This window comes from Haliotis rubra, unplaced genomic scaffold (assembly GCF_003918875.1).
Source record: "Haliotis rubra isolate DU_JTF1 unplaced genomic scaffold, ASM391887v1 Scf465, whole genome shotgun sequence".
NCBI classification, from domain to species: Eukaryota; Metazoa; Mollusca; class Gastropoda; order Lepetellida; family Haliotidae; genus Haliotis; species Haliotis rubra.
In genome coordinates, this window is record NW_025767152.1 from 19,827 (window position 1) to 33,020 (window position 13,194).

General features: G+C 39.2%; 1 long non-coding RNA gene across 1 annotated transcript; it reads left to right on the plus strand.

The window, feature by feature from the left end:
* The first annotated feature begins 3,684 nt into the window (after positions 1-3,684).
* Positions 3,685-6,042, plus strand: LOC124290424. The gene is made up of 3 exons (XR_006901927.1): positions 3,685-3,719; positions 4,121-4,272; positions 6,015-6,042. It is a non-coding gene; the product is annotated as an uncharacterized LOC124290424 (long non-coding RNA).
* The last annotated feature ends 7,152 nt before the right edge of the window (positions 6,043-13,194 follow it).

Below are 13,194 nucleotides of genomic sequence, written 5' to 3' on the forward strand. Positions count from 1 at the left end.
AAACTTGTTGTCACAACAATGTCGGCCATTGTTTGCTGTTACTATGAATGGAGATAATATTAGTCATACAACTGATGTCATATGTAAGAAACCTCCGCACATCATTGAGGTACATTTTCAAGTGGTCATAACTTTTTCTACCCAAGGCTGATTTTGGTTGTTGTTTTTTCTCAGCATCACAGGGACCTATAAATCATTTTAAAACACAAATTTGCTTGTTATACTAAATGTCCGGGTCAACTTAATTTCATGTCGACTTCTACTGGTCTACACGCTGAAGATACACTTTCCTTTTAATTCTGCATCGCCAAAAAGTGACAAACTGTTTAACAGTTTCTTAACTGTTTCAAGGAATCATAGTTTATCAGTACTATGTACTTATGTGGTGATGAGTAGTAGATTCATTTTGATAAGTGCAGACTCAAATTCTTCATCTTAAGGTTCCAGCTTGCGACATTGGCTCTTGTTAATATATACTATATCCTGATGTTCTGGCAAACATTCACTTTGTTACGGATGTTTTTGGTTTCAGGTGTGGAGCTTGTGGGCCCTTCAAATCGAGTTTGGACAGGAATCATAGTCGAAATGTTTTGGACATTCGGATCTGTAATTGTAACAGCGATTGCATACTTTGTCCGAAATTGGCAACATTTGCAGCTGATAGGCTCAGTGCCAACAGTTCTGTTTTTGACATATTATTGGTAAGTCTGTGGTGATACCGGCGGTCACTATGATTATCTTGTATATATATTTTCTGAGGAATTTGAAGACGACATTGTTTGTGTATAAAACATCAATATCAAACATCGTGAACATTCGCTCCTCTTCAGTAGTTTACCAATCAGTTGTGATTCAAATGAAGCAAGGTATGTGCTGTAAGAAAAAATGAGATTCGTACTTTATGAGGATATACACCATCTTGCGTAAAAATAATGTACTTATGACTTTAGTGATCGAGTGTGTTTCTTGAATTCCCACAGGTGATCACAATTGTTTTACCAACTTCAACACATCGTTCTAGGTTGATGCCGGAGTCTCCGCGTTGGTTGATCAGTAAGCAGAGGTATGAGGAAGCCGACATAATATTACGTCATGCTGCCAATGTCAACAAGACGACCCTGCCCTGTAATATGTTCAGCGGAGATAGGCTAGACCGGAAGAGGGAGGTGCCGCTATGGCGGATGTTCAAACGTCCGTCTTTGGTTATCCGAAGCCTTGTGTTGTTTTTCAGTTGGTAGGACTTTCGTACATCGGAATACTTCTTCACAGTTTACAGTTTTTTCGTGTTTCACCAGCGTTAGTAACGCACCAACAGTTCGACATTATACATGCTATAATCCTTCAAACCCACATTCCAGCGTTAGAGTCGTTCTCAGGCGTAGCCAAAACAACATTCACTCACAGCATATCGCCATATGGTGCAAAGCTTCATTCTCCTGGAGCATAAACGGGCTATATTTCGTCATTCTTGTCACTCACCCATCTACCTAGCCTCGATCCATACCCCCTGTTCAATGAATCAAAATATTGTTCATGTTCCAGGTTCGTTGCCTGTATTGGTTTCTATGGACTCGGTCTCAACGTAGCTAATCTGGGCGGGAGCGTCTATACTAATCTATTCATTGCGGCTTTGACTGAACTAGCTGGCCATGCTTCATGCCTCCTGCTCCTCAATCGTATTGGGAGGAAGGTTTTTCACTGCACTGTAATGATTATCGGCGGATTGTGCTGCACAGCTACAATCCTACCGGTGCTCTATGGAAACGGATGTAAGAAATCATCCATAAGCTGACAAAATTTTCAGAGACACAATATTCAGACAATGATCACCATCTCAAGGGTATTGGTATATATTACATCTTCGAATTGAAGCAAATTATTTAGGAAATACTATTCCTTGTAGACAGACGATCACGGAAAGTCAAACTATAATACAATTTGAACATTTGTGGTATGCCTTATTTTGAACAAAACTGAATAGTTGAGTCAAAAGTCATGGTCACTTTTTGAAAAGATAATTTCTACAATGATTTAAGAAGCATTTACTGGATATAAAAACGACAAACCATGGAACAGTTCATCCTTGGGACAGGGCAGTGATTCGTAAAGGGAAATATAATGATCATTTCTAAAATCTTTTGCCATTTACACTCAACATAAGATCTGCTACAAAACATCCTGTAATGAATATTTGAGGACAACTACACATGAATATTTGAGGATACCAAAGTACCCTCACCGACTTCCAAAAAGCATGGGTGTTTTTTATTTTGACCCATTGTCTTTGATTCCGCTTCATGTTTTCAATTACCACTTGAATTTGACCATTTAGACTTTAACAAAGGAAAACACTAGAACAAATATTCCCTTGACTGATGCAACGGTATTCAGAAACCACTAGCTTCTTACTCTACAAAGTATTCTTCTGTCTTACCAATACTTTAATCTTAAAATATGTGTGATGTTTACTCTTCAGCAAAAATGTCAATGACTGCCAACACCTGAAGGAAAATAACTTTCCTGAAAATCCAGCTGAACAATTCAGGGACCTGACGTTCTGTCTGTTCCCATGTTTCCTAGTATGGTTGTTACAGTCTCTAAATATAGTGACTATTAGTGTATAAATTGTTCTCGTCACGACATGGCTGAAGTATTGCGTAAGTAATGTTCACTTAAAACAAGTGTGTACGAGTGACATAACTGCAGTGAACATACTTTCGTGTTTTTGTTACGGCTTGGTTACCAAATGGAAAGGTAAGCGTAGCCAGGCAGCTGTTTGTACACAGCTCAATTCTGAAATCCCAGCCAATAATACGAATAATTACCACTTTACAATGAAATTTATACAATTTAGGTATATAATGTTAGAAAATACTACAATTGGTCTAGGTAATGTCAGCAGGAATACGTTTAAAGGCCTTATAAGGTGTGTCAGTGTCCTCATGAATGTCCAGGTTTCACTGGGCCCTTGCTCCTCCCAGAATATTTATTCCCAGGCATTGTATTTGCTGGAACATTGTTTAAAACGGCGTACAACTACACGCCCAGCACTCACTACTCGGTATATAGACTGGTGTTGACAGTCATTTCAGTCACGTATCCAGTCAACACTGGTCATGTGGATACAACATATATATATATATATCCCTCTTGTCGTTTTATATACTGGACAAAATAAGTTAGGGACATTGGTATGTTTATGATTGATATTTTACCAGTGTGTCAATGAATGATCCCAAACTAATTTTGTCCAGTATATATACATACAGTTAATCTCCTTGAATTTGTCCACAACACCAAACGTCTGTAACAATCAAATTATTGTCGACAACCAAGTGAGAGAACTAAAACGACACATCGTGTTATCTAGTCACTGTACTTTTACGAGCGTGTCAGCCATATAACGTGTTAATAGTGTTAACTTGTCTATTGACATGTTTTAAAAATTCTTCAGGATCTAGTTGCAGTAGAGGCACAAAATGGCATCAATGTATTTACAACGAAAATCATTTACAAAGAGATGTATCTTCTCCCCAGCTCTAACTGGCTGACCATTGCATTAGCTTTGACTGGTCAGGGGTTTGTAGTGGCCAGTTTCGACATCATCTGGCTTTATTCTTCAGAGCTTTTCCCGACAGTCATCAGAAGCTCAGCTCTCGCAGCGGCCAACATCTTCGCCAGGGGTTGGAGGAACCATATCACCATACATTGCTAGCCTGGTTTGTTTTTAATTTCCTGGTCATACTATATACCATTGGGACACCCTGGTCTAGTATTTTTAGGCATAGATACATGAAAACTATTTTAAAATGAACCAGTTCCATTGAGAAAAATGTTCTTAGTTGAGATGCTGAAAATATACACTTTTCTAGCACGGGCCCTCATAATAATGAGTTTTTAGGAACCAGTGTTTGCTGAATACTAATTACGGATACTATACTGTCCGGAAAGTTAAAATTTAAATGTAATGAACCTTTCGAAATAAGCATGGAAAACTACATTGTAGCAATAAACAAACAGAGACATGCGAGAACATACTGCAGTTTAATGTTATGATCTGTTTCTAAAGCCTATTTATGTTGAATTTGTACTTTCGGTATTTTAAAATATTTTGTCACAGGCTCTAGTGATATCTGGAGATTTTGGTCCGATTGTTCCTCTCATTATAATTGGAACTACAATGATTGTGGCGGGACTGGCAGCCTTGGTATTGCCTGAAACTTTAAACAACCCACTCCCTGATACTATAGAGGAAGCATGTCGGATGAAAAGGTAAAGACGCCATTAAATACCTCGATATATCATACACATAACATACACACAATACTCCGTCAATGGAGCAGAGTGTTGTACACATTCCTCAAATGTGTGCCATGTAGATTCCATTCTTAGCGAATCCATCTGAAATATGTCTCGAACACTGCCTTCCTGCAATCCTCGGCATCAAACCTTAGACTCTTACTCCAACCTATAACAGCGCGTTTACCAACACAAACGTCATTAATAAAGCGTGGAGGGTCCTGTCAGCGAAGGTTGTTTTAAGAATGATGACTTCTTTTATTCTGTGAAAGGCGACGTTTCGACATAGATTCTGATGTCGTTGCTCAACACCACTTGTCAAACATCAATTGTCATCATTCTTCATCAACTCAACTTTAAAATGCCTATCAAAAGAAGGTAATTTTAGTCACAAAACTACTTTCGTTGACTGGACTCTGCACCTGCCTTTAGCCCTGAAGAACTTTATGGCCATGAACATATTGCACAATCCAATTTGATATGTTATTGTTACAAACTGTCATTAAACTTAGCAAGAAAACAAAATAGCAATTACTTCTCAGACGGTGATGTGGGTATATAGTCCCCAATATACCTAACTCACGGAACACGATCGAGTGTCAACTTTTATTTAAGAAATACAGTTCGCTCTACCACCATGTATAGTGTAGTAAAGCACACTTTCGCCCTGAGCTATGATAACGTTAAAGCACTCGGACGCAAGCGTCCTCGTACTTTAACTATAATAGTTCAGGGCGAAAGATAATAACTACCTTACATCGTGGTAGAGCCGCTATAATCTCTTCTAAGATGCCAAATTTAATACTTTCTAAGGATAATTACGATTAATTTAAGGCAGAAAACAAACGACGGTGTCGGTGACCTAAATTAAGAATCCTCACTTACACAGGGCTAACTGGCGCGCTGTTCTATTGATGTGTCTGCCCCTAAGTTAATACGAACGTTACCAGAAAAAAACAAATGATAACAGTTTGATGACGGTTTACGTTCGGATTAAATATCTTCTTTGAATTATTTTAATTACATCTGTCATTAACTTAAACCATATGGGACAATATGAACATCGCATTTCTACTACCAACGTAAATTTAGATCAGTACATCCAGATGAAGCTGAGTAGGTCAAGCGACATTCCACGATTGCATTGTGGGAATGTAAACATTGCGAACGTTACCGTGTCGCTGAAAACTTGTGAGTCGAATTGACACATTTTAACCGTCGTAAAACATAAACGTAATGTTTCCACCAGTGATGTTAGCTGCGTGAAGCAACTGCAAACCAGAAACGGGATGCAACGGAGTAGTTTACTGTAGGAGGTAGTACGAGGCGATGACAACTGACATGCATCGTGACGTCGCTTTACATCGTGACGTAATGTAAAATGGTTCGATTACGACGGGGCACACTAGAATGGCGCAGTGACGGGATAACGTCATTCAATTGTTACGTCATCAAAAACTATACCTTTATTGTCTGATAATGTATATTTTTTTCGATCGTTCTAACCGCTAGGCATCTTAGAAAGATCCATATGGTGTCAGTCCCAATAGAGTAGTCGGCTCGCGATTTTATAATGATGATAATCTAAATCTACAGAATGTTCACCAATTGATATTTCGAGTTTTTGCAACAGATTGTGTATATATTCCATATAAACCGCAAATAGGTATATACAGCGTCATATCGCCCTCCTAAATCATTTGCTTTTCTTTCAGAGGGAGGAACATTCGTTATCACACAGGGCTGACTATACCAGCTCCAAGAATTTGACGAGATTATGAAGACACTTGAGCACATGAAGAAGTACATATTCTCTGTCTCAAGTGATGGAATGGTGGTACTCGCAAGAAACCTTTGGCTGGCTTCTTACAGCATTCATTCGCAAGAGACACGTAAAATATATTTCCGACGTTTTGTAGTTTTAAATTTTTTTATTAGCCATACAACTTGAATAGAAGTAAATAGATCTTATAAAATGACACCACAACAGATAGAAACATCACTATTGACATAAATGCTATTATCTGTTTAACAGTAATTAATATTGCCCTTTCAGTGTATCGATCGACAGCTCAGCTTTACATTACGATAATCACCAACATATAAACTGTTATGTTCCTACCAAGATAAAAACGTGGTTTGAAATTAATATCGTCCCTATTAGTAAAAAGAGTCTCCCATGTCTTTTCAGACTAGCTCGCCCTATTTGTAAACTTACCTGTCTTTGAGCGAGGTAAAACGGTTTTGGTTTAGTTTGGTTTTGTTTGTTTTGTTGTTTTAGCGCCGCACTGACAATCCAGTGATCAACGGCATGATCATGATGTATTGTGATACAATGACGTGTGTCAACTTGAGTCAGCGAGCCTGACTACCCGATCCCGATAGTCGCCTCTTACGACAAGCATGGGTCACTGAAGACCAATATTAATATTCTGACCCGGATCTTCACAGGTCTTGTGTTGTTGAAAGTGATACGTAACAAACAATTTACGTGACCATATACAAGATTCCATAAATATTATTAATATGATTAAAACGTGACGTTTTCCGCAGTTGTTAACTGTATGCCTGATGATGATGCCAATATATGTTAAACATGTTGAAATATGACAACTTTAGGGACCAGAAGATCCTTTTAAAAGAATGAAGATATCTGGCACTGGCCTTAGAACTCTTCAAATGTAGAAATATATTTTCTTTTTCGCTAATAATACAAGAGACCTTGACACAATGAACAGTTGTAAAATGTCATCTCAAATTATTCGGGAACAGGGACGATTCCGTTACCGAACTACTACTGATAATAACAAAATATCTGTCCTTAATCCTTATGACGTTTACTCTTCCCTCAGCTTTTGAAACTACCTGTGCCAAGAGCACGCGACAATAAATAATACCATTCCTTCCAAAGTTTATCCAGCAAGTGCGTTCCTTCAGGTTCGCAGTCAGTTTGTCTTCGTGCGGTACACATCGGAAATCCGTTTAACCAAGCATCGGTACAAATTATCATTTTTCTAAAAGTTCTACACTCTTTGGCGCACAGATTAATCCCACGAACTGTCATCCTTATTCATCATCAATTTCGCGTTTTGTGCCGCTTACCCCTGAAAGATGTTAAAGATCCGTCTGCTTCCCAGCAATTGCAAGACGTGATCTCGAGGTAAAAGCGAAAAGCAATGTACGCTTTCGGTATGAGGCTACCCTAGTTTAAAGTATTCATTAGCAAGCTGAATATTTTAACACGTCTTGAATGTCAATTAAACATATTTATGTGTCACCAGTCCAAGGATTTATTATTTTTCTGTAAAATAATTGTACATACCGGTAAACACAAACATTGCATATAAATGTGTTTTTGAGAACAGGGGTGTCTGCCACTATGTATATGTTTTTCTCGGCACCTTTTTGTCCAGCCAACCGCCGGTTTTGAACCGTACTTCGGCTATAATTTAATTTTGCTTTCACTGTCGGCTTCCTTGGATCTGAAAGTGTTGTTTTATTCCACTGCGAAAAATAAATAAACAAAAGTAATGAGTTTAAATAGATTTTGTTTTAAATAGTTATACCTAACAGAAGCCAAAGGTTCAAGGCATTTTCTTGCAGACACTACACATAAGGCTGGATTTAGACTACGCCCGCATTTTTGACGCGCATGCGTTACCGAGTGCGTTTTTTCCAATACACTAGGTGCGAACGGGATGGCTCTCTTTGACAACAAATTGACACAACCTTTTGAAGCATCTTGAGGCTGCAAGTTCCTTTTATTACTGTAGTTTGTATATAATAATACAAGTCTGAAACAATGTATATGAATATATAACATTCCATCAAAATACCTATTTTATCACATTCATTCATTTCATTGCACATTGTTCAGATAATTAACAATCACAGCTCTATCACTGAACATATAAAAATAACTCAAAACAAATTGACATCACAAAATTAATGGTTCAGGTTCATATTAAGATCCTTAGGAATTATGGAACACCTTTGGCATCTTCAAAACAATGAAACATCAACGTGTCTTACCATCTATGGGACAACTTGCTTCAAACTGGCCACATGTTGTGAGGCACCAACAAAACACCAAGAACCTAAAATATGTATGTTTTAATTAGCATGGAAATGCTAATTCTCACCAGCAAAGTAAACGTACAAACTGTTTGGACTCAAACATTAATCTGAATCAATTGTAAGTGAAATTATTGACATCAACAATTTCTAACCATAGGTCAAAATATACCTCCACCAAATGCATAAATTCAGTTTCAATAAATACTGAATTAACCTTTCAACAATTAAACATATTTTTGTAGTTTATTCCTTTTATATAAAACCAAATGTAACTAACCTGTAATTCACCAAAGTCACAGTCCACCACCCATGACTTTCAAACCACCTTGCCAGGTTGGGAGAAAGACAGCAAGTGAACAAACTTCACACTTTCCAAATGCAACTAAATTCAACATCCAATCAAGATGCTGCACATCTTCAGCCAATAAAAGCCAAGGACAAGACAGCAGACCTGACCTCATTAAGACTTGGCTAATTTGCATAGGAACTACTTTTGACCCATGACCCAGTGGTGACTATAAATAAATCATGGACTTGTGAAAATGTAAACCTTTTCACTGACAATTGTATTATTGTTTAAGGTGTTATTAATTGATTCCAAACAGGAACATAAGACAAGACATATTAAAATAGATTGCTTTTCCAGAACATTTTACTATTTGTATATTTTGTACTTGTTACACACTTGTATTTGTTACAGGGAAAATTTGTTTTGTACTTGTTACACACACGGAGGGTCCATTGTAACTACAATCTCATCATCAGAACCAACCTCATCAGAACCAACCTCATCTACCACATCCTCAACAGAAACCTCATGAACCTCTTCAGGAGCATGCTGTGGTAACGAAGTTCGTGTTCTTGGCTTTGGAACTGGTGCAACCTTTTCCTCTGAGCACGGAAGAAACCCTATGGGTAGCAGGTGATTCCTGTGGAGACATCTCTCCTACCAACTCCATCACTCCCGTTGCACCGAAATACTGGAATTCCAACATTAGGGTTGATCAAGTACCACACACACCCACCTGTTGTTCCCCACTTATCAGAGATCTTATGTTTACCCTCAAAGGCAAGAGCAACGAACCAAAACCCTATCTCCAACATGAAGAGTGGCTAAACGAGCTTTTTCATCATAATTTCAGCTTCTGACGCTCCTGAGCTTTCTTTGTTGAACTAGATGCCAACTCATAAGATTCCTTCAAACGACCTCTCAAAGATTCAACATACTTTGATAGCGAACACTGTTTATCACCAGTTTTCTAACCCGAGGCGCTAAATCTATTGGCATACGAGGGATGGTGACCAAACATTAGAAAAATGTGGAGAATAACCTGTAGTTTCATGACGTGTGCAATTGTATGCATGAACGAGTGGATTGACATGAGATTTCCAATCAGACTTTTGAGACGGTTGCAAGGTACCCAGCATATCCAACAAAGTGCGATTGAAACGTTCAGTAAGACCATTACCCATGGGGTGATACGGTGTGGTGTGGATTTGTTCATACCTGTGAGAGAACACAATTCCCGAATGATCTTGTTTCTCAAAAATTCGCTCCTTGGTCGCTATGGATACGGGCTGGAATGCCATAATAATGCACAATGAACTGATTGAAAAGAGCTTCAGCTGTTGTTTTGCTGTCATATTTCCGTCGTCGGCACGGCCTGTGCATACTTCGTGAAATGGTCCGTAATGACCAAAATATGCTGAAAACCACCTTTGATGATTCAAGACTCAGAAAATCCAAACAAACCAACTCCAATGGCTGTGTAGTCTGTATACTAACCAGCGATGTTTTAGAACCAGTAGGAGTTTTTTCACCTTAAACACCTGGGACAACCACCAATCCAATCCTGCACATCCCTTACCATGCCTGGCCAGTAAAACCTGTCCTGTAAAAGAGATAAAGTGCGATTTCTACCAAGATGCCCCATGTCATTATGCAAATACTCCAAAGACTTCACGCGATACAAAGCTGGAAGAACAAGTTGGTTGATTGGTTTTCCATCTTTCTCACATTTCCTATACAACACTCCGTCAATCAACTGAAGGTGATCAAAAGTCTTACAGAAAGCAATCTCCTCAAAAGAACCATGAAACTTCTGCACCTTTGGTTTAGAACCAGACTGAACCTGTTTGATAACCCATTGGAGAACTCCTATCCTCAGACTGTGCTTTCCGCCAGTCCGGCTTTGGTCATATCACTTAAACTGGAACCAGAAATATCACACAATGTGTCAATGACAACATTTGAAGAGCTTAGACACTCAACATGGCGGCCGAGCATCCACAATCCCACAAATTGCCTGTACAGATTCTGTCTAAATCTGTTCTGTGAACTTGTCCCAACTCTTCCACCTGTCCTGGAACCCTCGATAACGCATCCGCATCCCCATTGGCCTTGCCAGGGCGATACCTAATGCTGAAATCATAAACTGCAAGTGTTGCAAGCCACCTATGACCAGTCGCATCAAGTTTAGCACTTGTCAAAACATAGGATAACGGGTTGTTATCTGTGAAAACCACAAAGTTGTGCCCATAAAGGTAATCATGAAACTTTCACTTATTGACCATTTGAGACACAAAAACTCCAACTTATGAGCAGAATAATGTTGTTCTGATTTCTTGAGACCACGACTAGCGCGTAACTAATGACCGTTTCTCTCCATCCTGAAACTGATAAAGAACAGCACCGAGACCTTTGTGCTAGCATCAATATGCAATTCAAACGGCAAAGAAAAATCACAGAAACCAAGGATTGGAGGCGATGTTAATCTGTGCTTCAATTCTTGAAATGCCTGCTCTTGTGCTGTGTCCCATTTCCATACCGTATTAGTAGAATTCTTTCGTCTCTTCTTTGGAATGGGATTTGGAAGAACATCACACAATGGTCTGGAAATCTGAGAGAAATTGCGAACAAACCGACGGTAGTAACCTGCGAAACCAAGGAAACGTCTTACCTCCTCAGGTGATGATGGTGTCGGCCAATTCCGAATAGCCTCAACTTTCCCAGGATCAGGTTCTACTCCTCTCTCAGACACAATATGACCAACATAAGAGACTTTCCGTTTGAAAAAATGGCATTTCTTGGGAGCTAATTTCAAGTTGCTATCCCTGATTCTCTGGAAAACTTTACCCAGCCTGTCAAGATGCTCATCTAATGTCTTGGAAAACACAACAATGTCATCAATATACACCAGGCAAATACTAAGATGCAAATCCCCTAAACACTGCTCCATGAGACGTTGATACGTCGCAGGACTATTACACAAGCCAAATGGGAGACGGTTATATTCGAGAAAAACCCTAGCGGTCCAACCGTAAATGCAGTTCTTTCTTTGTGCTCCTCTGTGATTTCAACTTGGTAATATCCAGATTTCATGTCCAGTTTGCTAAAGAAACTATTTCCACCCAAATTATCCAGAATTTCCTCAATTCTTGGCAGAGCATAAGAATCTTTCAATGTCCGAACGTTCAACTGTCTATAGTCGGTACACATCCTAAGTCTACCATCTTTACGCCTACACAAGACAACATTGGAAGACCATGGACTATGAAAGGGTGGATAACGTCACAAGCTAACAACTGATTCAAATGTGACTTAACCTCATCAAACATGGAAGGCGGAATGCGTCTACACCTCTGCTTAAAAGGGACATCATCAGTCAACTCTATCCTATGCTTCACTGCAGATGAATGACCCAAGTCTAAATCATCTTTCGAGAAAATGTCACAATAACTTTGAGATGAGATTTTTGACCTAACCGTAACTCCTCAGGTGATAGTGTCTCTGTCTCAATCTCAATGCCCTCAGGAAGTGGAACAGACAAGCCATCTACACCATTAAGTCCAACTACCTCACTTGTATTACAAGTGGGAGACTGAATATCCTCTACAGTAACTGGATGCAACTCACACAAAACAGACTTTGGAGGAACAACCACTGTCCTTGTGGTAACATTGTTAATACCCACTTTAACTGGCACATGATGGTTCTGAGAATAGATAAACACAGTTGGTTCAATGTCCAAATCACTAGGAATGACTGAACGGGGTGTAGCCTGCAACAGTACACATGTCTGAGCACAACTAATGCGCTTATCAATTAAACCTTCAATGATCACACTACTGTTAGCAGGTATAACAATAGACTTTGACTCAGCACTTTTCACCAGAGCTAATCTGTAGTTCCGTTTCTGCAGTTCCTTATTCCGAATTACAATAGTACGGAAAGTGATGTACCAAGAGGTATGAATATTTGCATCCTGCAAAAACCTCGAACCCCTATCATTTCTACACCTGTCTATAATAGTCTGTAGTATGTTGGTACCCAACAGAATAGGAACAGTATGGTTATATCTGCTATCAGGTACTACCAAGAACACACAAGGTAATGGAGTCATATTGTCTACACCATGAGCCACTATATCTGTGATGACATATCCCAAATAAGGTAAACTTTGACCATCTGCACATTCTATCTCAAGAATTGTCTTAAGTGGATGAAGCGGAATATGACGGAAGTGTGAATTGTAATGACTTTCACTCATGGTGGAAACTGTAGAGCCTGTGTCTAACAAAGCCTTACTATAAACTCCCTCAACAGAAATGCTCCCTTCAGTTGGCTCTCCACAAAGACCTGTTGGCAAACCAAGACCTGGTGGGGACAGTGATTTACTATGTGGGTTTACGGACGTCCCCTTCTCATAAACCCTCTCCTGTTTAAACCTCTTCCCTGAAATGATCCAGCTTCACTCTGCACCCATACTGCACATGACCATATTGTCCACAACGATAACACTTAACACCCTGATCATC